Below are 27,071 nucleotides of genomic sequence, written 5' to 3'. Positions count from 1 at the left end.
AAAGTTTTTGAAATCCCGGTTCTAAGCCGTAAAGAATGTCACACTAAACTATCAAGTAGTCATCATACCGAGCTTATCAAACGTTCATAACGTCTGCTGCTGCTCCTGCAATAGGAACATATCAAAAAAGGAAGGGAGTTAAATCGCGAGCTATTGATCTATAACATAGATATGTAAATACTATCATGACTAAGTTCATGATAAATTAAGTTCAATTAATCAAATTACTTAAGAACTCCCACTTAGATAGACATCCCTCAAGTCATCTAAATGATACGTGATCCAAATCAACTAAACCATGTCCGGTCATCACGTGAGATGGAGTAGTCATCAATGGTGAACATATCTATGTTGATCATATCTACTATATGACTCACGTTCGACCTTTCGGTCTCCATTGTTCCGAGTCCATGTTTGTACATGCCAGGCTCGTCAAGTTTAACCCGAGTATTCCGCATGTGAAAACTGTCTTGCACCCGTTGTATTTGAACGTAGAGTCTATCACACCCGATCATCACATGGTGTCTCAACACGATGAACTGTCACAACGGTGCATACTCAGGGAGAACACTTATACCTTGAAATTTGGTTAAGGGATCATCTGATAATGCTACCGCTGTACTAAGCAAAATAAGATGCATAAAAGATAAACATCACATGCAATCAAAAATATGTGACATGATATGGCGATCATCATCTTGTGCTTTTGGTCTCCATCTCCAAAGCATCGTCATGATCTCCATCGTCACCGGCTCGACACATTGATCTCCATCGTTGCATCGTGGTCGTCTCGCCAACTATTGCTTCTACAACTATCGCTAACGCATAGTGATAAAGTAAAGGAATTACATGGCATTTGCATTTCATACAATAAAGAGACAACCATAAGGCTCCTGCGGTTGCCGATAACTTTACAAAACATGATCATCTCATACAATAACATATATCACATCATGTCTTGGCCATATCACATCACAACATGCCCTGCAAAAACAAGTTAGACGTCCTCTACTTTGTTGTTGCAAGTTTTACGTGGCTGCTACGGGCTTCTAGCAAGAACCGTTCTTACCTACGCATCAAACCACAACGGTGTTTGGTCAAGTTTGATGTTTTAATCTTATTCAAGGACCGGCCGCAGTCAAATTCGATTCAACTAAAGTAGGAGAAACAGACACCCGCCAACCACCTTTATGCAAAGATAGTTGCATGTTTGTCGGTGGAACCAGTGTCATGTGCATGGACATGTAAGGTTGGTCCGGGCCGCTTCGTCCCACAATATCGCCGAATCAAAATAAGACATTGGTGGTAAGCAGTGTTGAAGGAAATATGCCCTAGAGGCAATAATAAAGTTATTATTTATTTCCTTATTTCATGATAAATGTTTATTATTCATGCTAGAATTGTATTAACCGGAAACATAATACATGTGCGAATACATAGACAAACAGAGTGTCACTAGTATGCCTCTACTTGACTAGCTCGTTAATCAAAGATGGTTATGTTTCCTAACCATAGACAAAGAGTTGTTATTTGATTAACGGGATCACATCATTAGGAGAATGATGTGATTGACATGACCCATTCCATTAGCTTAGCACCCGATCGTTTAGTATGTTGCTATTGCTTTCTTCATGACTTATACATGTTCCTATGACTATGAGATTATGCAACTACCGTTTGCCGGAGGAACACTTTGTGTGCTACCAAACGTCACAACGTAACTGGGTGATTATAAAGGAGCTCTACAGGTGTCTCCAAAGGTACATGTTGGGTTGGTGTATTTCGAGATTAGGATTTGTCACTCCGATTGTCGGAGAGGTATCTCTGGGCCCTCTCGGTAATGCACATCACCTAAGCCTTGCAAGAAATGCAACTAATGAGTTAGTTGCGAGATGATGTATTGTGAAATGAGTAAAGAGACTTGCCGGTAACGAGATTGAACTAGGTATTGAGATACCGACGATCGAATCTCGGGCAAGTAACATACCGATGACAAAGGGAACAATGTATGTTGTTATGCGGTCTGACCGATAAAGATCTTCGTAGAAAAATGTGGGAGCCAATATGAGCATCCAGGTTCCGCTATTGGTTATTGACCGGAGACGTGTCTCGGTCATGTCTACACTGTTCTTGAACCCGTAGGTTCCACACGCTTAAGGTTTCGATGAAAGTTATATTATGAGTTTATGAGTTTTGATGTACCGAAGGAGTTTGGAGTCCCGGATGAGATCGGGGAAATGACGAGGAGTCTCGAAATGGTTGAGACATAAAGATCAATATATTGGACGACTATATTCGGACATCGGAAAGGTTCCGAGTGATTCAGGTATTTTCGGAGGTACTGAGGAGTTACGGGAATACGAGGAAGAAGCAATGGGCCTTAATGGGCCTTAGTGGGAAGGACCAGGAGGTGGCGTGCGGCCCTCCCAAGCCCAGTCCGAATTGGACAAGGGGTTTGGGGCGCGGCCCCTCTCTCCCTTCCTTCCCCTCTTCCCCCCTTTCCCCCCTTCTCCTAGTTGGACTAGGAAAGGGGGAAACCTACTCCAACTAGGAGTAGGAATCCTACTCCCTGGCGCGCCCCTCCTAGGGCCGGCCTCCTCCCCCTTGCTCCTTTATATACGGGGACAGGGGGAACCTCTAGACACACAAGTTGATCCTCGTGATCGTTTTCTTAGCCGTGTGCGGTGCCCCCTTCCACCATACTCCTCGATAATATTGTAGCAGTGCTTAGGCGAAGCCCTGCGACGGTAGAACATCAAGACCGTCACCACACCGTTGTGCTGACGGAACTCTTCCCTGACACTTTGCTGGATCGGAGTCCGGGGATCGTCATCGAGCTGAACGTGTGCAGAACTCGGAGGTGTCGTACATTCGGTACTTGGATCGGTCGGATCGGGAAGACGTACGACTACTTCCTCTACGTTGTGTCAACACTTCCGTTGCCGGTCTATGAGGGTACGTAGACAACACTCTCCCCTCTCGTTGCTATGCATCACCATGATCTTGCGTGTGCGTAGGAATTTTTTTGAAATTACTACGTTCCCCAACAGTGGCATCCGAGCCTAGGTTTTATGTGTTGATGTTATATGCACAAGTAGAACACAAGTGAGTTGTGGGCGATATAAGTCATACTGCTTACCAGCATGTCATACTTTGGTTCGGCGGTATTGTTGGATGAAGCGCCCGGACCGACATTACACGTACGCTTACACGAGACTGGTTCTACCGACGTGCTTTGCACACAGGTGGATGGCGGGTGTCAGTTTCTCCAACTTTAGTTGAACTGAGTGTGGCTACGCCTGGTCCTTGCGAAGGTTAAAACAGCACCAACTTGACAAACTATCTTTGTGGTTTTTATGCGTAGGTAAGAACGATTCTTGCTAAGCCCGTAGCAGCCACGTAAAACTTGCAACAACAAAGTAGAGGACGTCTAACTTGTTTTTGCAGGGCATGTTGTGATGTGATATGGTCAAGACGTGATGAGATATAAGTTGTTGTATGAGATGATCATGTTTTGTTGAAGTTATCAGCAACTGGCAAACGCCTTATGGTCGTCTCTTTATTGCATAAGATGCAAGCGCTAAATAATTGCTTTACTTTATCGCTATGCGATAGCAATAGTTGGCGAGACGTCCACTTGACGACACATTGATATAGATCAAGATGATGGAGATCATGGTGTCATGCTGGTAACGATAGAGATCATGACAGTACTTTAGAGATGGAAATCAAAGGCGCAAGATGATGATGGCCATATCATGTCACATATTTTGATTGCATATGATGTTTATCTTTTATACATCTTATTTTGCTTAGTTTGACGGTAGCATTTTAAGATGATCTCTCACTAATTATCAAGAAGTGTTCTCCCTGAGTATGCACCGTTGCGAAAGTTCTTCATGCTGAGACACCACGTGATGATCGGGTGTGATAGGCTCTACGTTCAAATACAACGGGTGCAAAACAGTTGCACACGCGGAATACTCAGGTTAAACTTGATGAGCCTAGCATATAACAGATATGGCCTCGGAACATAGAGACCGAAAGGTCGAGCGTGAATCATATAGTAGATATGATCAACATAGTGATGTTCACCATTGAAAATACTCCATCTCACTTGATGATCGGACATGGTTTAGTTGATATGGATCACGCGATCACTTAGAAGATTAGAGGGATGTCTATCTAAGTGGAAGTTCTTAAGTAATATGATTAATTGAACTTTAACTTATCATGAACTTAGTCATGGTAGTATTAGCATATCTATGTTGTAGATCAATAGCTCGCGATGTTGCTCCCCGTTTAATTTTTATATGTTCCTAGAGAAAACTAAGTTGAAAAATGTTAGTAGCAATGATGCGGATTGGATCTGTGATCTGAGGATTATCCTCATTGCTGCACAGAAGAATTATGTCCTTGATGCACCGCTAGGTGACAGACCTATTGCAGGAGCAGATGCGGACGTTCTAAACGTTTGGCTAGCTCAATATGATGACTACTTGATAGTTTAGTGCACCATGCTTAACGGCTTAGAATCGGGACTTCAAAGACGTTCTGAACGTCATGGACCATATGAGATGTTCCAGGAGTTGAAGTTAATATTTCAAGCAAATGCCCGAGTTGAGAGATATGAAGTCTCCAACAAGTTCTATAGCTAAAAGATGGAGGAGAATAGCTCAAGCAGTGAGCATGTGCTCAGATTGTCTGGGTACTACAATCGCTTGAATCAAGTGGGAGTTAATCTTCCAGATAAAATAGTGATTGGCAAAATTCTCTAGTCACCATCATCAAGTTAGTAGAACTTCGTGATGAACTATAATATGCAAGGGAGACGAAAGTAATTCCCGAGTTCTTTGTGATGCTGAAATCAACGAAGGTAGAAATCAAGAAAACCATCAAGTGTTGATGGTTGACAAGACCACTAGTTTCAAGAAAAGGGCAAAGGGAAGAAAGGGAACTTCAAGAAGAACGGCAATCAAGTTGCTGTGAAGAAGCCCAAGTCTGGTCCTAAGCCTGAGACTAAGTGCTTCTACTGCAAAGGGACTAGTCACTGGAAGCGGAACTACTCCAAGTATTTGGCGGATAAGACACTACAAGAGGAACCCCCCTTTAGCAACGGATCAATGCGTTGCCGTATGTCCATATAACCGTTGCTAAGGTCTACACCAACGGATTAATATGCACTGTCGTTGGTGGCGTTGCTAGGGTCTACAACAACGGATATAATTGCGTTGGTAATCTACATGAGGAAACGTTGCAAGATAGCAACGTATATAGTTGCAGCCTAACAACACTTCATATGCGTTGGTGGTAACCTACACAAACCGATTTAGCATGAAAAATTACTAGTATTTTATATACTACCAATAATAGTTACTAGATCAACATCGATAGTGCACACAAGCAACAATCCATAAAACAGAAAGGTCTCATATATTAAATTGAGTCAGTTGCATTAGATGGAATGCAATCCAAAGAATACATATACATGATTTCTGTACATTGAGATATACATGACTTCTGTACATTGAGCATGAAAATGACATTCTATAACATTAACTTAAATCTATATGGTAGCAGCCCCATTCTCCGCCTTGCAATCAACTCAGTCGTGCACCATCCATTTATCTTCAATGTACAACAACAAAAAAGAGACATAGGTAATGTATCGTTAGAGAAATAAATAAAAAATCATCTCAACAGAGCAATAAAAATGAGAAGTCACATACAAAGGTTGAAGGCCATGAGATAACTAACCCAACTACATGACCAATACATCCGACATCTTTGAGTGGCCATATCAACTGAACATATATTTCCCAAAGTTCGAAGATGCAATGAGAATATAATCAAAACATGGTCTATGAAGGGGTGATGACTAAAATGATTTTACCTCTGGTTATTGTAGGCACTTATTTGATGTATAGGAAGCCTTGAGCACCTAATATAAGAATCAATAAAATAAGATATCACACCAATAACAATATACAGTATATAGGTTGTTTTGGTGCCATTCTCAAATTGTTGTGCATGCATGCTGAATGGAATTACCTATGAAGATATATACGTGTACAAGTTGCACAATGCAATCTAAGCATAGTCTATTTATAATGAATATAGCGTACCTACATAATAGTTATTTTGCTCCATAAACCACTTTTAAAATATGCCCCATTCACTTGAGTACATCACGATATTGTGTACTGAAAATTAAAGGAATATCTAGAGCTATACATATGTCATACACATTTCTTCCACTGTTGGACATCCCATACACATAGTTTTTATATATTTTTATTAACTGAAAAAACTAAGTACCAACTGTACAAACGCTCATGCATTACATATATGTAGAGGATTCAAGAGTAGCTCTACCTGTATTCCTGTCTGAGTGTCGTCATAAATTGGAACTGGCTAGGAATTGCACAGGAATTAAATACGAACACTACCAATATATGTAGGCATAAAAGATAAGTGGACTCTTCTCAAATAAAAATAAAAAGATAAGTGGACAGTGGATGTACCAGACTGGTGTATAATTGGTTCCATAACAGGACACCAAAGTGATGGGGAGAAGAAATTGTCCTGGATTCTACACGACTCTACCGAGAAGTATTCAGGAAAGCTACGTACTACTTCAGGCAGAACCCTTGAATATGACATAACCCATTGTTAACTTCCATGAAAGCAGAATATAAATGCAATCGAACTACAAGAACACATGAAAACTACTATCGGATTATTTATTCATCTGATAATTGAGAACTTTTGTTAGTACTTTTATCGAGAACTCACTAGCAGACATGTACAACATGATCCTTGCTCTTGTTGACACACTAAGTATGCTGAGCCCATAGGCGATGTCATTTCCTCATAGGTGTGAGCCTTTCAGTTTGTGATTGATAGTATATAGCTGACTTGCACATGCACGTATACTTTTAATTTAATTGAAATGCACAGTAAAGAGAAAAGGGAGTTCTTCTAACCGTATAAGCACTAAGTCCTTTTGTTTTTCCTGAATAACTAAACTACTGAACTTTCAAGGTTCCCATTACGTAAAAATAGTTCCTCATCGTGTTGTTTGCTTTGCAACTATTTCAGAGGAGTTGACCAGAAATATAATACCAAGCTCCCATATGTTGTTGTTTGTTGTATACCTATTTCTGATGAGTTGATCATATGAACAGTTGTTGGAAGCATATTTCTTAGAGGGTTTTCTGCAGGCACACAGCAGATTATTGTTAGCTTGTGGTTCAACGGATGAAAAGCACATGCTCAAGCTAAATCAGGTCCTTGAAGACCTAACATGAACAGGGGGGTCAGGATTGTGACACCTACATTTTCCTAATAAGAAGGTAACTATTAAAATATAGTTCATTGTTAACTTTTAAAATAGAGTTCATTGTTAACTTTTAAAATAGAGTTCATTGTGAACATTTTCCTAATAATAGTTCACCTCTGAAGATGAACAATCCTCAATTTGATTATACGAACAATTATTTCTAAAACTCGACTGCAGTTCATTGTGCTGCTTCCCACTCTTTATATCTGACAAATACTTATCAACTTCCAATGAGCACACATTACTTGCATATCAACCAGAATAGGAATATACACTACTTGCACATGAATCAGCAGAGAATATGTACCCGGATTTTAATTAGGAGAGGAACACACAATCGTGATGGTCCTTCGCAGAGCTAGAGGCACAGTCAAGAACCCCATCGTGGTTGGGAGAGGGATGCTGAGGCGGCGCTTCGGGGAACGGCGTTGGCCGCCGGCCGCAGCAGAGGGTCAGGCGGTCGTGTCGAACAGCAGGAGGCAGCAGTAAGACACCAGGGTAAGAGGCACGGAGGCGATGTGCATGGTGTGTGTCCCGCACTCAGGCTCACGCGTGAGGCGCGGTGGTCGTGTAGGTGGTCAGCAGCGGGAACGGTAAGAGAGCAGAGGGGGTGAGTGCCTTATCCGAGGTCGGTGTAGCCTGGGCGGAGGGAGCAGCACCGTTGACCCCAAGCCAGCAGCCGCGCGTGTGCGGAGACGCCGATGCGTCCGGCCGTCAGATTAGATGGGGGTCGGGAGCCGTGCTAGTGACCCATGGCGACCGGGCTAATGCGGGGGCGCATGGAGGGGGCGCGGAGAATGTAGCTGCGCCAGAGGATCCGAGCAGAGAGGTTGGGGGAGTATGGCCGGTGAGAGAGAGGAATCGGCGGCGAGAAAGATCTGCCCTTTTTTACAACTCTGCTTGGCTGCGTGCTATTTTCGGGGAGCAGGTGCACATAACGTGGAGGTGGACTCTATACCTTTGTGGATATGGATATGCGTCATCGTGGGAGGTTAGCTCATCGTGGGAGGTGGGAGGTTTAGCCGAACAACACTTATGCCATCATCGTTGCTAGATATCCGTTGCTATAGGGAGGTTTTTGTTGTAGTGAGAAGGATGGCAAGGTGAACATAAGTATATTTGATATACATGTTATTGATGTATGCTTTACTAGTGTTTATAGCAACCCCTCAGTATTTGATACTAGTTCAGTTGCTAAGATTAGTAACTCGAAACGAGAGTGGCAGAATAAACAGAGACTAGTTAAGGGTGAAGTGACGATGTGTGTTGGAAGTGGTTCCAAGATTGATATGATCATCATCGCACACTCCCTATAATTTTGGGATTAGTGTTGAACCTAAATAAGTGTTATTTGGTGTTTGCGTTGAGCATGAATATGATTTGATCATGTTTATTGTAATACGGTTATTCATTTAAGTAAGAGAATAAATTGTTGTTCTATTTACATGAATAAAACCTTATATGGTTACACACCCAATGAAAATAGTTCGTTGGATCTCGATCGTAGTGATACACATAATCATAATATTGAAACCAAAAGATGCAAAGTTAATAATGATAGTGCAACTTATTTGTGACACTGCCGTTTAGGTCGTGTTGGTGTAAAGCGCATGAAGAAACTCCATGCCGATGGGCTTTTGGAATCACTTGATTATGAATCAGTTGATGCTTGCGAACCATGCCTCATGGGCAAGATGACTAAGACTCCGTTCTTCGGAACAATGGAGCGAGCAACAGATTTGTTGGAAATCATACATACTGATGTATGTGGTCCGATGAATATTGAGGCTCGCGACAGGTATCATTATTTTCTGATCTTCACATATGATTTGAGCAGATATGGGTATATCTGCTTGATGAAACATAAGTCTGAAACATTTGAAAAGTTCAAAGAATTTCAGAGTGAAGTGGAAAATCATCGTAACAAGAAAATAAGGTTTCTACGATCTGATCGCGGAGACAAATATTTGAGTTATGAGTTTGGTCTTCAATTAAAACAATATGGAATAGTTTCACAAATTCATGCCACCTGGAACACCACAGCATAATGGTGTGTCCGAACTTCATAACCATACTTTATTGGATATAGTACAATCTATGATGTGAAGGGCACCATCTAAATCTGTTGAGATGACACCGTATGAACTATGGTTTGGCAAGAAACCAAAGTTGTCGTTTCTTAAAGTTTGGGGTTGCGATGCTTATATGAAAAAGTTTCATCCTGATAAGCTCAAACCCAAATCGGAGAAGTGCGTCTTCATAGGATACCCAAAAGAAAATGTTGGGTACACCTTCTATCACAGATCCGAAGGCAAGATATTCGTTGCTAAGAATGGATCCTTTCCAGAGAAGGAGTTTCTCTCGAAAGAAGTGAGTGGGAGGAAAGTAGAAAACTTGATAAGGTAATTGTACCTTCTCCCTTATTGGAAAGTAGTTCATCACAGAAATCTGTTCTTGTGACTACTACACCAATTAGTGAGGAAGATAATGATGATGATCATGTAACTTCAGATCAAGTTACTACCAAACCTCGTAGGTAAACCAGAGTGAGATCCGCACCAGAGTGGTACGGTAATCCTGTTCTGGAAGTCATGTTACTTGACCATGACGAGCCTACGAACTATGAGGAAGCGATGATGAGCCCAGATTCCATGAAATGGCTTGAGGCCACGAAATCTGAGATGAGATCCATGTATGAGAACAAAGTATGGACTTTGATTGACTTTCCCAATGATCGACAAGCCATTGAGATTAAATGGATCTTCAAGAGGAAGACGGACGCTGATAGTAGTGTTACTATCTACAAAGCTAGAATTGTCGCAAAAGGTTTTCAACAAGTTCAAGGTGTTGACTACGATTAGAGTTTCTCACTCGTATCTATGCTTAAGACTGTCCGAATCATGTTAGCAATTGCCGCATTTTATGAAATCTGGCAAATGGATAAACAAAACTGCATTCCTTAATGGATTTATTAAAGAAGAGTTGTATATGATGCAACCAGAAGGTTTTGTCAATCCTAAAGGTGTTAACAACATGTGCAAGCTCCAGCGATCCATCTATGGACTGGTGCAAGCATCTCAGAGTTGGAATATACGCTTTGATGAGTTGATCAAAGCACATAGTTTTATACAGACTTGCAGTGAAGCCTGTATTTACAAGAAAGTGAGTGGGAGCACTACAATATTTCTGATAAGTATATGTGGATGACATATTATTGACCGGAAATAATGTAGAATTATTCTGCAAAGCATAAAGGAGTGTTTGAAAGGAGTTTTTTCAAAGAAAGACCTCGGTGAAGCTGCTTACATATTGAGCATCAAGATCTATAGAGATAGATCAAGACGCTTGATAAGTTTTTTCAATGAGTACATACCTTGACAAGATTTTGAAGAAGTTCAAAATGGATCAAGCAAAGAAAGGATTCTTGCCTGTGTTACAAGGTGTGTAGTTGAGCAAGACTCAAAACCGACCACGGCAAAAGATAGAAAGAGAATGAAAGTCATTACCTATGCCTCAGCCATATGTTCTATAAAGTATGTCGTGCTGTGTACCAGATCTATTGTATACCTTACACAGATTTTGGCAATGGAGTACAATAGTGATCTAGGAGTAGATCACTGGACAGCGGTCAAAATTATCCTTAGTGGAATAAGGATATGTTTCTCGATTATGGACATGACAAAAAGGTTCATCGTAAAGGGTTACGTCGATGCAAATTTTGACACTGATCTAGATGACTCTAAGTCTCAATCTGGATACATATTGAAAGTGGGAGCAATTAGCTATAGTAGCTCTGTGCAGAGCATTGTTGACATAGAAATTTGCAAAATACATACGGATCTGAATATGGCAGACCCGTTGACTAAACTTCTCTCACAGGCAAAACATGATCACACCTTAGTACTCTTTGGGTGTTAATCACATAGCAATGTGAACTAAATTATTGACTCTAGTAAACCCTTTGAGTGTTGGTCACATAATGATGTGAACTATTGGTGTTAAATCACATGGCAATGTGAACTAGATTATTGACTCTAGTGCAAGTGGGAGACTGAAGGAAATATGCCCTAGAGGCAATAATAAAGATATTATTTATTTCCTTATTTCATGATAAATTTTTATTATTCATGCTAGAATTGTATTAACCGGAAACATAATACATGTGTGAATACATAGACAAACAGAGTGTCACTAGTATGCCTCTACTTGACTAGCTCGTTAATCAAAGATGGTTATGTTTCCTAACCATAGACAAAGAGTTGTTATTTGATTAACGGGATCACATCATTAGGAGAATGATGTGATTTACATGACCCATTCCATTAGCTTAGCACCCGATCGTTTAGTATGTTGCTATTGCTTTCTTCATGACTTATACATGTTCCTATGACTATGAGATTATGCAACTCCCGTTTGCAGGAGGAACACTTTGTGTGCTACCAAACGTCACAACGTAACTGGGTGATTATAAAGGAGCTCTACAGGTGTCTCCAAAGGTACATGTTGGGTTGGCGTATTTCGAGATTAGGATTTGTCACTCCGATTGTCGGAGAGGTATCTCTGGGCCCTCTCGGTAATGCACATCACCTAAGCCTTGCAAGCAATGCAACTAATGAGTTAGTTGCGAGATGATGTATTACGAAACGAGTAAAGAGACTTGCCGGTAACGACATTGAACTAGGTATTGAGATACCGACGATCGAATCTCGGGCAAGTAACATACCGATGACAAAGGGAACAACGTATGTTGTTATGCGGTCTGACCGATAAAGATCTTCGTAGAAAATGTGGGAGCCAATATGAGCATCCAGGTTCCGCTATTGGTTATTGACCGGAGACGTGTCTCGGTCATGTCTACATTGTTCTCGAACCCGTAGGGTCCGCACGCTTAAGGTTTCGATGACAGTTATGTTATGAGTTTATGAGTTTTGATGTACCGAAGGAGTTCGGAGTCCTGGATGAGATCGGGGACATGATGAGGAGTCTCGAAATGGTTGAGACGTAAAGATCGATATATTGGATGACTATATTCGGACATCAGAAAGGTTCCGAGTGATTCGGGTATTTTCGAAGGTACCGGGGAGTTACGGGAATACGAGGAAGAAGCAACGGGCCTTAATGGGCCTTAGTGGGAAGGACCAGGAGGTGGCGCACGCCCCTCCCAAGCCCAGTCCGAATTGGACAAGGGGTTTGGGGCGTGTCCCCTCTCTCCCTTCCTTCCCCTCTTCCCCCCTTTCCCCCCTTCTCCTAGTTGGACTAGGAAAGGAGGAAACCTACTCCAACTAGGAGTAGGAATCCTACTCCCTGGCGCGCGCCTCCTAGGGCCGGCCTCCTCCCCCTTGCTCCTTTATATACGGGGACAGGGGGGCACCTCTAGACACACAAGTTGATCCTCGTGATCGTTTTCTTAGCCGTGTGCGGTGCCCCCTTCCACCATACTCCTTGATAATATTGTAGCGGTGCTTAGGCGAAGACCTGCGACGGTAGAACATCAAGATCGTCACCACGCCGTCGTGCTGACGAAACTCTTCCCCGACACTTTGCTGGATCGGAGTCCGGGGATCGTCATCGAGATGAACGTGTGCAGAACTTGGAGGTGCCGTACGTTCGGTACTTGGATCGGTCGGATCGGGAAGACGTACGACTACTTCCTCTACGTTGTGTCAACACTTCCGTTGCCGGTCTACGAGGGTACGTAGACAACACTCTCCCCTCTCATTGCTATGCATCACCATGATCTTGCGTGTGCGTAGGAAATTTTTTGAAATTACTACGTTCCCCAACAAGTATGACTATCACCTCCCACAACTCTTTGTGTTCTACTCGTGCATATCATCTACGCACAAACCTGGCTCTAATACCACTGTTGGGAATCGTTGCATGGAAAACAAAAAAATTATACGCACACACAATGATCTATCCATGGAGATGCATAGAAACTAGGGAGAGAATGTGTCTACATACCCTCGTAGACCGTAAGCGGAAGCGTTTCACAACCCGGTTGATGTAGTCGAACTTCTTCACGCTTCAACTGATCAAGTACTGAACGCACGACACCTTCGCATTCTACACACGTTCAGCTCGGTGACGTCCCTCGCCTTCTTGATCCAGCAAGACGTCGAGGTAGTAGATGAGTTCCGTCAGCACAACAGTGTGGTGACGGTGATGGTGAAGTGATCTCCGCGGGGCTTCGCCTAAGCACTACGAAAATATGACCGGGGGTGTAAACCGTGGAGGGGGGCGCCACACACGGCTAGGCAATTGTCTGGTGTGTGTTAGGTGCCCCCCTCCCACATATATATAGGTGGGAGGGAGGGAGGAGCAGCCAAATGATGTGCCCAAGTAGGAGGAATCCTACTTGGGGTCCCTCCCAAGACGTGCCCCCTTCTTTCCTTATTTGGATTGCGGGAAACGGTAGGGGAGGGTGGCGCCCCTCCCTTTCATTTCTCCCATGAGAGGGAAAGGCGGGAGGGGCTAGCCCTCCCCCTTTTCCTTCCCTAGGGCTGTCCAAACAAGTGGAGGGGCGCACTAACCCCCTATTGGGCTAGTCTGTCCCTGCCTTTGGCCCATTAAGCCCATAACTTGCCGGGGGGTGCCCGGAACCCCTTCTGGTGACCCGATTCCTTCTTGGTGCTTCCCGAAACACTTCCGGTGTCCAAATACCATCGTCCTATATATTGATCTTTACCTCTAGACCATTTCGAGACTCCTCGTCATGTCCGTGATCTCATCCGGGACTCCGAACAACATTCGGTCACCAAATCATATAACACTATATCGTCAACGAACGTTAAGCGTGCGGACCCTACGAGTTCGAGAACTATGTAGACATGACAGAGACACCTCTCCAGTCAATAACCAATAGCGGAACCTGGATGCCCGTATTGGCTCCTACATATTCTACGAAGATCTTTATCGGTCGAACCGTTATGACAACATACGTAATTCCCCGTGTCTAGGTATGTTACTTGCCCGAGATTTGACCGTCGGTATCTTCATACCTAGTTCAATCTCATTACCGGCAAGTCTCTTTACTCGTTGTGTAATACATTACCTCGTGAATAACTCCTTAGTCATTTTCTTGCAAGCTTATGATATATATTACCGAGAGGGCCCAGAGATACCTCTCCGATACTCGGAGTGACAAATTCTAATCTCGATCTATGCCAACTCAACAAACACCTTTGGAGATACCTGTAGAGCATCTTTATAGTCACCCAGTTATGTTGTTACGTTTGATAGCACACAAGGCATTCCTCTGGTATCCGGGAGTTGCATAATCTCATAGTCGAAGGAATATGTATTTGACATGAAGAAAGAAATAGCAATAAAACTGAACGATCATTATGCTAAGCTAACGGATGGGTCTTGTCCATCACATCATTCTCCTAATGATGTGATCCCGTTATCAAATGTCAACTCATGTCAATGGTTAGGAAACCTTAACCATGTTTGATCAACGAGCTAGTCTAGTAGAGGCTCACTAGGGACACGGTGTTTGTTTATGTATTCACACATGTATTAAGGGTTCCGGTCAATACAATTCTATCATGAATAATAAACCTTTATCATGATTTAGGAAATATAATAACCATTTTATTATTGCCTCTAGGGCATGTTTCCATTAGCTAGATGGCTTCTCCTCTCTCTTTTGATTCTCAATACAATGGTCTCTTGGAGATCTATTTGATGTAACTCTTTTTGCGGTGTGTTTGTTGGGATCCTATGACCTTTGAGTTTATGACCAGATCTATTTTTATCCATGAAAGTTATTTGAGTTTCTTTATAGCCTCGCATTTCTTCTTAGAATCTTTGGTTTAGTTAGGCCGAGTAGATAGTTTTTTCTTGTCATGGGAAGAGATGCTTTGTGATGGGTTCGATCTTACGGTGCTCAATCCCAGTGATAGAAGGGGAAATGACACATATGTATCGTTGCTATTAAGGATAACAAGATGGGGCCTATTCCTACATGAATAGATCATGTCAACATCATGTCATCGTTCGTATTGCATTACTCTGTTTTTCCATGAACTTAATACACTAGATGCATGCTGGACAGCGGTCGATGTGTGGAGTAATAGTAGTAGATGAAGGCAGGAGCCGGTCTACTAATCTTGGACGTGATGCCTATATAATGATCATTGCCTGGATATTGTCATAATTAGTTGAAGTTCTATCAATTGCCCAACAGTAATTTGTTTACCCACGGCATGCTATTTTTCTTGAGAGAAGCCACTAGTGAAATATATGGCCCCCGGGTTTCTTCTTTATCATATTTGCCTTCGAGATCTATTTTTATTTGCTTTTATTTTCAGATCTATTAATCCCAAAACCCAAAAATACCTTGCTGTAATTTATTGTTATTTATTTTATCTCGCGTTTCCGCGAGATCTATTTATCCAATCTACCACAATTTTATCTATCTTTTTACCCCGGAGGGATTGACAACCCCTCTTTAACGTCGGGTTGCAAGTATTTGTTCTTTGTGTGCAGGTACCGTTTACGTAGTGTTGCATGGTTCTCCTACTGGTTCGATAACCTTGATTTCATCAGTGAGGGAAATACCTACCGTAGATGTGCTGTATCATCCCTTCCTCTTTGGGGAAATACCGACGTAGTTAAAGCCGCATCAAAAGGAATTTTTGGCGCTGTTGCCAGGGAGACATCATCAACATCTATCAGGTTCCTAATCACAAATCTCATCTCCTTGCAATTTACATTATTTGCCATTTGCCTCTCGTTTTCATCTCCCTCACTTCACAAAAAATTTCGTTTTATTCGCCCTCTTTTTCGTTCGTTGTTTTCTCGTCAGATCTGTTTTTTGTTTGCGTTCTTGTTTGCGTAGTTGCGATGTCTCAAGAAAATACCAAGCTGTGTTATTTTTCCAATACCAATAATAATGATTTTATTAGCACTCTGATTGCTCCTCCCGCCACTAGTGCGGAGTCTTGTGATATTAATGCCGCTTTGTTGACTCTTGTTATGAAAGATCAATTTTCCTGTACTCCTAATGAGGATGCCACATCACATCTTAACACATTCGTGGAATTATGCGATATGCAAAAGAAAAAAGATTGGGACAATAATATTGTGAAGTTGAAATTATTCCCTTTTTCTTTGTGAGATCGTGCCAAAATTTGGTTTTCTTCTTTGCCTCGCAATAGTATCGATTCTTGGGATAAGTGCAAAGATGCTTTTATTACTAAGTATTTTACATTCGAAAAAATTATTTCCCTTAGGACACAAATCATGAATTTTAAGCAACTTGAGCATGAACATGTTGCGCAATCTTTGGAAAGAATGAAATTGATGCTAAGAAATTGTCCTACTCATGGTTTAAATCTTTGAATGATCGTACAATTTTTTTATGCGGGATTGAATTTTGTTTCTATATATCTTTTAGATTCTATCGCAGGTGGTACTTTTATGGAAATTACTTTGGGTGAATCTACTAAATTGCTTGATAATATCCGGGAAAATTATTCACAATGGCATACCGAAAGAGCTCCTACTAGTAAAAAGGTTAATTCGGTTGAAGAAATAAATTCTTTGAGTGAAAAAGTGGATGCTATTATGAAGTTGGTTTCTAATAAAAATGCTCCTATTGATCATAATTATGTGCCTTTATCTACTTTTATTGAGCAAAATAGTGATGCCATAGATGTGAATTTTGTCTCATGAAATAATTTTAATAATAATGCTTATAGCGGTAATTTTAATACTAGACCTTTTCCGGGAAATTGCTCTAATAATTATGGTAATTCCTATGGTAATCCTTCTTATAATAATAATAGGAACACCTCTGATCTTGAGAATAATATTAAATAATTCATCAATGCTCAAAAAGTTTTGAACAACCCGATAGAGGAAAAGTTGAATAAGATTGATGATATGTCTAGAAGTATTGATAGAATTTCTCATGATGTAGAAAATCTCAAGATGAAAATTTTTGTGCCTAAGGTTGAAGAATCAATTAAAGATTTATATGTTTTTTATGGATGAAAGTAAGAAAAGAACCGCTATGCTTAGAGCTAAAAGAGAATTTTTAGAAAAAGCGTTTTTTAGCGATTGCTTTCATAAAATTGTTGAATATCTTAAAATGATTGGTGTTTCTTCTATTGATTCCTAGTTTAGTAAAATTAAGATTGATGATAAAGGGACTGAAGAAGAGTCAACTTTAGCTAGAAGGCGTCCTGATAATTTGGAGGGTGAAAATCTTGTTGAAAAAATTGATAAAAGTGGGCTTGGAGAGGTCAAAACTTTAACTAGTGATGTGCCCACTCTTTTGGACTACAAAGACTTTAATTATGATAATTGTTCCTTGATTGATTGTATTTATTTGTTGCAATCCAAGATAAATTCACCCCATGCTATGAACAAAATAAAGCTTTTACTAAACATATTGCAATGCTATGATGAAAGCTTTGGAAGAAAAGTTGGAATTAGAGATTTCAATTCCTAGAAAATTACATGATGAATGGGAACATACTATCAAAGTCAAGATAAAAATTATGAGTGTTTTACTTTATGTGACTTGGGTGCTAGTGTTTCTACAATTCCGAAATCTTTATGTGATGTGCTTGGTCTCACCAATATTGAAGAGTGTTCTTTAAATTTGCACTTGGCGGATTCTAGTATTAAAAAACCTTCGGGAAGAATTAATGATGTTAAATAGGAAATATGTGCCCATAGATTTTATTGTTCTTGATATTGATTGCAATCCATCTTGTCCAATTATTCTTGGTAGACCGTTTTTACGTACTACTGGTGTCGTGATTGATATGAAAGAAAGCAATAATAAATTTCAATTTCCACTAAGAAAGGGGATGGAACACTTCCCTAGGACAAGAATTAAGCCACCATATGAATCAGTCATGAGGGCATCTTATGAATCTAGAACTAAAGATGACAATACTTCAACCTTTGCATTATGCCTAGCTAGGGGCGTAAAACGATAGCGCTTGTTGGGAGGCAACCCAATGAATAAAATTTATTTTTGCCTTTTTCTTTCTGTTGTTGAGTGTTTGCACAATTATGCTACTATTATGATTGTGTTTTTATGTTTTAATTGGTGTTTGTGCCAAGCAAAGCCTTTGGGATCATGTTGGGTGCTAGTTGCTTTGATTTCGTTGAAAAACAGAAACTTTATGAGCCAGCCATAGAATTTAAAAAAACACAGAAGCGTGATAAAATCCTGAAGTTTTTACACAAGATTGATATACAAATTTCCCATGTTGTCCTAATTTTTCTGAATTTTTGGAGTTACAGAAGTATACGAAGTTTACAGATTGCTATAGATTGTTCTGTTTTTGACAGATTCTGTTTTTCTTTGTGTTGTCTTCTTATTATTATGAATCTATGGACTCTATCGGGGGGTATGAGCCATAGCAAAGTTGGAATATAGTAGATATGCAAAAATAAAATATGAATGGGTTTGCAACAGTACTTAGAGTGGTGATTTTCTTTGTTATACTAACGGATATCACGAAGGTTTTGTTGAGTTTTGTGTGATTGAAGTTGTCAAGTTTTGAGTGGGATCACGATGGATGGAGGAATAAGGAGTAAGAAGAGCCTAAGCTTGGGGATGCCCATGGCATCCCAAACAATTATCCTAAAGAGAAGAAAGCAACTAAGCTTGGGGATGCCCGAGTGGCATCCCCTCTTTCTTCTAACGACCATCGGTATTTTACTTGGAGCTATATTTTTATTCGTCACATATCATAAGTTTTGCTTGCAGCATCTTGTATGATATGAGTCTTTGCTTGCTTTGTTTTTTATTTTGTGTCATCTATCCTTGCTGGACACACCTATTCGAGAGAGCCAAAATTTTGCTATGACTTGTGTCGGAGGGATTGACCACGGGTAGCCTGTGGCACCCCGGCTCAGAGAGACCGGAACGCCCCGTATTCCAGCCCATAGATCGAGGAGAAGTCTTCTGGAATACGGCACTACTTGGCATAGAACAAATCAACTCTTATTACAAAGGATAATGGATACAAAGGTCTGATGTTACAAAGGATCACGTCAGCACGGCGGCACTACGCCTGCTAAGGTAGCTCTATGCTAGCAGCGGAATAACTCGTAGCAGCAGAATACTTCTAGCAGTGGAACAACGACGAATGTGGTGAACTCCACTCCGCAGGGGCTCTAGCTGGTACACGATCTAGCTCGCTCGCGCGGTAACCTCGACAAACAATCAATCATGGCATCACCTGCAATCTGGCATGACATGCCAGGTTAGTACATTGAATGTACTTGCAAGCTCACAACAACCAAAAGCATCAAGGCAAAACAACAACCTAGTATTAAACATGTTAATTAATCTAACAACTACTATGATACGAAAGAAGCTACTAAGAATGGTATGAAACTACTACAATGCTGATAAACCAACATCTCAATCTCAACACCCATCTCACTCTTAGCTATCCGGCCAAGCAACATACCATCTCGATCACCTTGTGATCCACCTGATCACCTCATGATCAAAACATCCACATGATCACCTCGTGGCCAAAACATCCACATGCTCACCTCGTGACCACATCACATACTGAATGATCATCCTCGAGATCATCCCAACATCATCATCAACATCCTGCCAAACTGTTGCTTCTCACAATATATCAACATATAAATCACCTATGAGTCATTCCGTCATGTGAGTGTTGATCAAACAGTGTGACCTGGTATGAACTTGTGCCCATGACCGAGGACGCGGCTATCAATAGATTAAACACACACTCTGCATAGGTTAGCACACTATACCCACATCACAGAACCCATGGCCTCGCACTCCCATTCAGGTGGACCAACAGTGTTCTGGCAAAACCGATCTACTGCGATGACGCTCTCCCGACCACTCCGACAAACTCCCCTTTGGGCTAAGTCATGGGTGGCCCCGATGTCAGCTCATGAAATCCGCCACCTACATGGCCGGCCACCGTCGTGGCAAAACAAAAATGGTCCCAAACAGGGACAAAAGGGGGCCTATGCAACTACGGGCACACAAGGCCTATGTTTTCCTACTGATCAGGGTAGCCGCGCCCATAACCATCCCTCGTTGGAGGCACCGGTGAGAGACATGTCAATAGATCGCATTAGGGCCTTCCCATAAAGGCAAATGTGGTTGTACTAGAAAAGCCCGGTTCGATGGCACCTGACCAACGAAATGACAGAATTTGTCCCCAAAGTATTACTGTTATACCGATATCATAAATCCACCCGTAATCCAAGTCATGACAATATCCAACAAATAATCCAAAGCATAATATCATCATATAAAAATACTCCGAGGATAGCATAACACTACTATCATGATGAATCCAAGAAATCAAGATACTACTAATCCAATAGCAAGATCAAATTATCAACCTAAGATCCACATGATAACATCATATCCAACATAATACTCCAAAGCATAACATCCACTAGTATCATGATGAAAATAATACTAGCCACTAATAATCCAATGGCAACATGTCATCCATCAACTTCAAGCATAAATTCTAGTTATCCAAACAGTAGCATGGCAATAGCAAGATCAGAACAACTCCAGGAAATGCCATGCACAAAGTCATGTAGCTAAAACAATATTTTAAATAAGTTCAAATAAAGAAAACCATGTCATTGCATTGCAGTCATGCAAGTGGAGGGTGTGGCTTGCCTGGGAGGGATGGATTCACCGGGAAGAAGTGCGAGACGTTCGCGGAAAGAATCGCCGGAAAATGTTCTCTCTCGGAGGGGGCTGAGTAAGGGCAAGGGCAAAATGGTCATTTTCATAATGTTGTCACATGGTGAAAATGATAGCAACAGAATGGGCTCGACGAGACAAAGAAGTGGGCTTTGGAATCACCTCATTTGGATTTGTGACTGAAAAGATACAGTGGTTTTTTCTATCAGGGACCTTTCTGCAATTATTTTATTTACATATGATCCCTTGCCAGAAAATCCATCGATAAATGAGAAATAGCACTGTTGGACTGGGCAGCGCGGGCCAAATCTGCTGCTGCTGCTACTGTGCACATGTGCCAGGCCAAATAGTGCCACGCGGGGGTGACACAGAAGGCGTATTATAGCCTTTGCGCCTTCGGTGAAACGGTAGCGTTCTTCGGGAAGTACGCCTCCAGTTAACCCCATGGGTGGGACAGGCCAACGCCTGGAGTGGCTGATGTGTGGGCCGAGGGCCCACTGGCAGGTTGAGCTGGTCGTCTCCTTCGTATTCTTCTCGCGCGCACCAGGCAGAGGAGAGGGGCGGCTCCCGACGGCGATTGCCGGTGGCACGGGCTACCATTGGCGATGCCCGGCCTACCGGAGTGTGCAGGAGAACGAGGCGGTCCCGTTCCTGGGGGACGCAGCCGTCGGGGAGCTCGCAGTTGAGCGGAGCAGACACCGCGGTGGACAGCGGCTACAGCCGGAGATGGCCTCGAGGCCACGAGTCACCGGAGGAGGAAGTAGATGGCAGGGAGGAGCTATAGTCTGTGAGGGGTTCCTCTGGTGGAGAAGGAAGCAGGAGAGGGGCTCGGGCTCGCTCGGATTTGAGCAGAGGTCATCGGCGACCGAGGCGGCCATTGGAGGGCTCGAGGCGTCCATGAGCTTGCTGGGGTGGACGGGGCGCTACTGGGAAGGAGAGGGAGTGGATGGTGAGGAGAGACGCGGCTGGGGGTAGCTTAAATAGTTGCGGCGATGCGGTGCCGCCGCGGACGCATGGCCAGGGCTCGGGCATGCCCATGTACGCGTGTGCACGCTGGACGGAAGGCGACGAGGAGGAGTAGAAGGCAGGCTCATGGGGCAAAGGACGACGCCAAGAAGCATGGGCAGGAAGAGACGAGCGCATTAAAGCCATGTCGGCCACTGTGCTCCCGTGGGCGTGCGGCGGCGAGCTCCAACGAGGAAGCGGACGGAGGGGGAGAGGGGTCCAGAGAGAGGTCGACGACGAGGGGAATACACTGGACATGGTCACGCGCGTGAAGGCGACGAAAGGGAGAGGGGCCGGAGCTAGGCGACATCCTGGACGCGGCCACAGCGAGTAGAGCGCGTGAATTGGCATGCCAGTGGTGCAGTCACCACGCAACATGGCAAAGAGAGGACTGGAGGGGATGGCAAACCTTGTCTGGGATGTTATCTTTCCACCCTGGAGGATGTAGAAAGTGAAAGCTTGAGATACGGGGCTATGTAGCTGAGGTGGGCATCGATGAAAGTTTGTTGTAGCAAACTTTATCAGGCCACTGTGCTCAAGAGAGAATTGATTAGGGCCTAAGTTGTTGTCTGGGGTGATTAGCTTAGGAAGGACTATAATCCTGGTGTTTTGGAGTACAATGGACCACAAACTAATATAGTTGCTGTGCAACTCACATTATGGTCCAGAAACTTTATCTAGATGATGCTCTCACTTGGAGTAGCCACTTGATCTCAAATTTGTCAAGGCAGCATGTTTTGGACATATAGAGATGCTGTAAAATTTTCGTACCAAATGGACTTGCCAGAATGATACTTGCTTCACATGCATCCTCTCTGTCCAGAAACTTGCAAGAATATTGGTGATAAAATGGCTTGATCAAATGGTCCCAAATTTGGTGGAAATAAGTTATTTTGGTAGGAGCACAATCTGGTAATTTCTAAGAATTAATGAAGCAGTATAAAATATACTTGCTTCACAACCTGAAAATATTGCCAGAAACAAAGATTTGATCCTATGCTCACGTAGATGATTATATGGAGCTGATAATTGGAGGAGAGTAATGATATGAGCACAGGAATAGGCATGCAAAATTTCAACTCATTTGGATACACCTAGCTAGTACTTTCTTCACAATGGCTTCTGTCTGACAGAAACTTTGAAAATTCACTGAGGAAGATTCACTAGGAAAATAAAGTTGAATTTTGGCACGAGGCAATTATTTGGATGTAGAAGCATGCCCAAAAAGTTTGGGAGCAAACAAGGAATGATGGGTGGAACTTCCTTCACAGAAAACCACAATGGACAGAAATGAAGAATAAATATTGGGGAATTATTTTTGGGTGAGGACAGAAAAGTTTGGGCATATTTGAGCAACATATCACTCAAAGAAATTATGAGAATTATTTGGGAATTTTGGGAGTGACGGAAATATAGGTTGCTTCACAACCTAGGGCAAACAAGACTATTCCATTAATAGAAAAAGAAACATTCCTTAGAAAAAGAATTTTAGGGTTGGCTAGAATAGAAATGACATGATCTTGGGAAAGTTTTGAGAATGATGAGCCACTTGGGAGAAGACATGATGATGATATCCTAGGTTGCAAGGCCACAGAACCATTCCAAAAATAAAATCAGAGCAAAAACCAATAAATCAAAAAGAAAAAGAAAAGGGCCAAAAACCAGGGTGTTACAAACCTTCCCCCCTTAAAGAAATCTCTTCCTCGAGATTTGGTTGCTCAGGTAACAAGTATGAATATATCTTAAGGAAAATGTTTCCAACTCAGGTATCCTTTTCCTTTATTTATCGTTCCACCGAGAATCTTATAGGATCTACTTACCTTGCTCTGAGGTGGTTTGCTTCACCTTTCAAAAATTCTGACGGGTTTTTTCTCACATACCAAATCCTTTGCTGACGATGATTCTCTCATATTTGCGGTGATATACAATGGATATGACCATAAATTTTCCTTTGGTCATGAAAACCTTTTTACTTCTGCCATGGGGTTTGCTCAAACAAATGCATGTCTTCCGGGTTCAATAAATGTTGAGAATCATGGTCATTCTCCTGACGGGAATTGACTGCTCATAGGTGGTACTGATTTATCTTGATTTATTTCTTGGGCTCGAGCATAAGATATGTACCAAAGATTCGAATGCCTCCTGTCGTGAGCAATATACAAGGGTACGGACTTATAGGTGTCTCATACCTAAAAAATTAGCATCTGGATACTGGCCTGACAGGGGTGCTGGCTGGAAAATACTTTTCGTGATAGGGTGTCCATGTACTTGGCTCCACCAGTGAGTAGACCTGGTCTGAGCTGACTGTTCGGCTTTTGACTTTCTTATGTTGTCGGTATACCCATCTGTTGTAATGGGCTGTGCGATGCTTTAACACTGCCATTGAAGTCAAACTGCGGAGTTTGCAAAGGAAATCTTGGATCTGGCAGAACAGACTTGGATATTCCACACTAACCATTTTAAGCGGGTCAGCGGTATATGAAGTCCTTGTAACGGAGTAGGCCTCTGAGTGTATGCCTTTGTGGATCTGTATGGAAACAGGGCTTTCAACTGACTTGGGTATCCAGATCCTGATGGTTGCGCAAAAATCATCATACCCTTGCTGTCAGTCTCACCCTTCGATGGTCATGGTTTTATTTGTCAGGATACCTTATTAAAAGCCACATATGTCCTTGATTCTTCGTAGGATCATGAATGTGGGTAGTGCAATATTTTTGGCATGATTCCTTGTGTTTATTTTCTGACCTGGGTCTGTACATATATGACATATACTCGGGGCTTGTAACTGTACCGAGCTTGTTGTTGTGGTTAATCATGCAAGAGGATGACAAGAGTTCGGGATATCACCTTGTCGGTTGCGGAAATTTTGGCCTTGGTGACCATTGCCAAGATTGTTGATTCTGAGTTGTCGGCCACATCACTTGTCGATCCTTGCATTACATGAGATGTATCTCTGCTTATCTTCATTCTCAAGACTCATGAGATTATGAGATCCTTACATTCCTTAGGTATATCTGCTTGATCATTGCCGTATCTCGTATGAGCGACTTGTAGGACCGGGGGGCATGCTCACCATATCTTTACCTAATAATAAAGGATGAAGGCTTTCATAGTTCTCCATATGTCGCTCTTTTATATCCGTTAATTTTATGTAAACATCTAGATTGACGGCTGAGATTTAAAGGATCCAAATAAAAGGACCCAGAGCGTTTCTTTCCTACATACATGGACGCGTTCCGAGAAAAAACTACCAACGTGCGACCTACAGTGCTCCTTGATTGCATTGAAGTCCTGCTCTTATCATTGAAGCGAGGCCGGGGAACCAGTAGCCCGTAATTATAGAAACATAATAATCGTCGGATTGCATAGATGGGAAACATTATTTTTTGAAAGGAAAAAATAATAGTATAGACTAGAAAGAAAACCTTCCTTGATTACATCAAACCACATCAATCCTGTCACCTCCCGTGCTAAGATAGATCTGTTGCATGTACAAATAATAATAGTCCCACCTTGCTCCTTTGCACCCAATCCCATCAACTTTTATACATCAGCAGCCTTGCTGCATCAGAAGTCATACAGGCAAAGAACTAACACAGAACAAAGCAGATAATCCCGCAAGTGGTAAGAGCGAGCAAAGAATATGGAGGGGAGCCAGAGGGGGTGGCTGTGCCGGTCGCAGCCAACGGCCCACGAACTCGGCGCGGAGCGGTGGTTGAGAAGATAAGGGGGAGGGATAATAGAGAGAGCGGTGTATGTGAACTATGGAGTCGTAAAACACGCGTTGCCTGCGCGAGACACAGGTGGAATCATTGTCTACAGCCAGATGAAATCCATCTTGCAATGAACGGGCTGGACACGGGAGCACTCATCGAGTAGGTAGATTATAAGGAAAGAAGAATTAACTAGGAAGAGGGACACGCGCTCCTCTACCCGTCAAATCGGTTCATTCTTGCCGTGCATGCCATTTTTTGCTTCTCCAAATCTACATGCACACAATTTCTGGGTCTGCTTCTACATTTTTTTCTTGAAGTTGGATTTGCATCTGTTTTTTACGTACTTTTACTAACTACATAGGTCAACACACACACAGCGAAAATATATATGCATGGACGCCCAATGAAGTAAATACATAAATTATTCCCATGTGCTGCTAATTTCGGTTTATGTGAGTGCACAATAAACCATCGGCGTCAATACATAGGCATTTACAAGTCATGGCCACAGAGTATTTAATTATTCTCAATAAAGATGTTGTTTTGGATAAAGAAGAAGGTGCCATGCTAGATGTCTCTGAAGATGGTCTGATGAAAGGTGGTACAGAGGAATGAGGTAACCACCTTATACATCCTTTTGACCCAAACATTGACGCTATGAAGAAACATTCCTTTATTGCATCAGCCAACGTCCAATCATGTCTCCTTCCACGATTCAAACCCATGGATGCAAAACATTTTGCTGCACACGTGTCTCTATATGATCCTCTTGACATATCATTCTATCGAAATCACACTGCACCAGACATTCACCGTGCCCTAGGCCGCCCGCTAGATTCCGCTTCCCCAGCATCGCTTCTCCGCCATCGCAGTCGTCTCCTCCTAGCTCACGGTCACCATGCTGTGGCCCTTCATCGACGCCATTTGCACCGAAGAGGCTGGCGCTGCCACCACGTCGACCTCGTTTGTTGCAAGAATCACGCTCGCCTCACCAGGATTTTCCGCTAGGGTTCCATGGATTGGGAGCGGTTTTGAGGCGGCGGAGGAGGGGGGCCTGTGATTGGCGACTCGGTGAGCGCTGGCTTTGGTGTGCTCGACCGGCAACAACTGCACATTCATGCCCTCGCGTCCCGCTCTGACGCCATCGGACACAAGTGCCGCGCAGTGGAGGACCGCATTGGACGCGCACTCGACTCCCTCCGTCGCCCCGAGCTCTCCATCAACATCTCGCACTCAAGCAACTCTAAGCTACCGTCGATGTCGATGTGCCAAGGAAAGACGAAGGGAAGACAAGCATCAGGACAAAGACCGACAG

The sequence above is a fragment of the Triticum urartu genome, chromosome 2A (genome assembly GCF_056163025.1).
Source record: "Triticum urartu cultivar PI428250 chromosome 2A, HENAU_Tu73, whole genome shotgun sequence".
In the NCBI taxonomy this organism is placed as follows: domain Eukaryota; kingdom Viridiplantae; phylum Streptophyta; class Magnoliopsida; order Poales; family Poaceae; genus Triticum; species Triticum urartu.
This window is presented reverse-complemented; position numbering follows the sequence as displayed.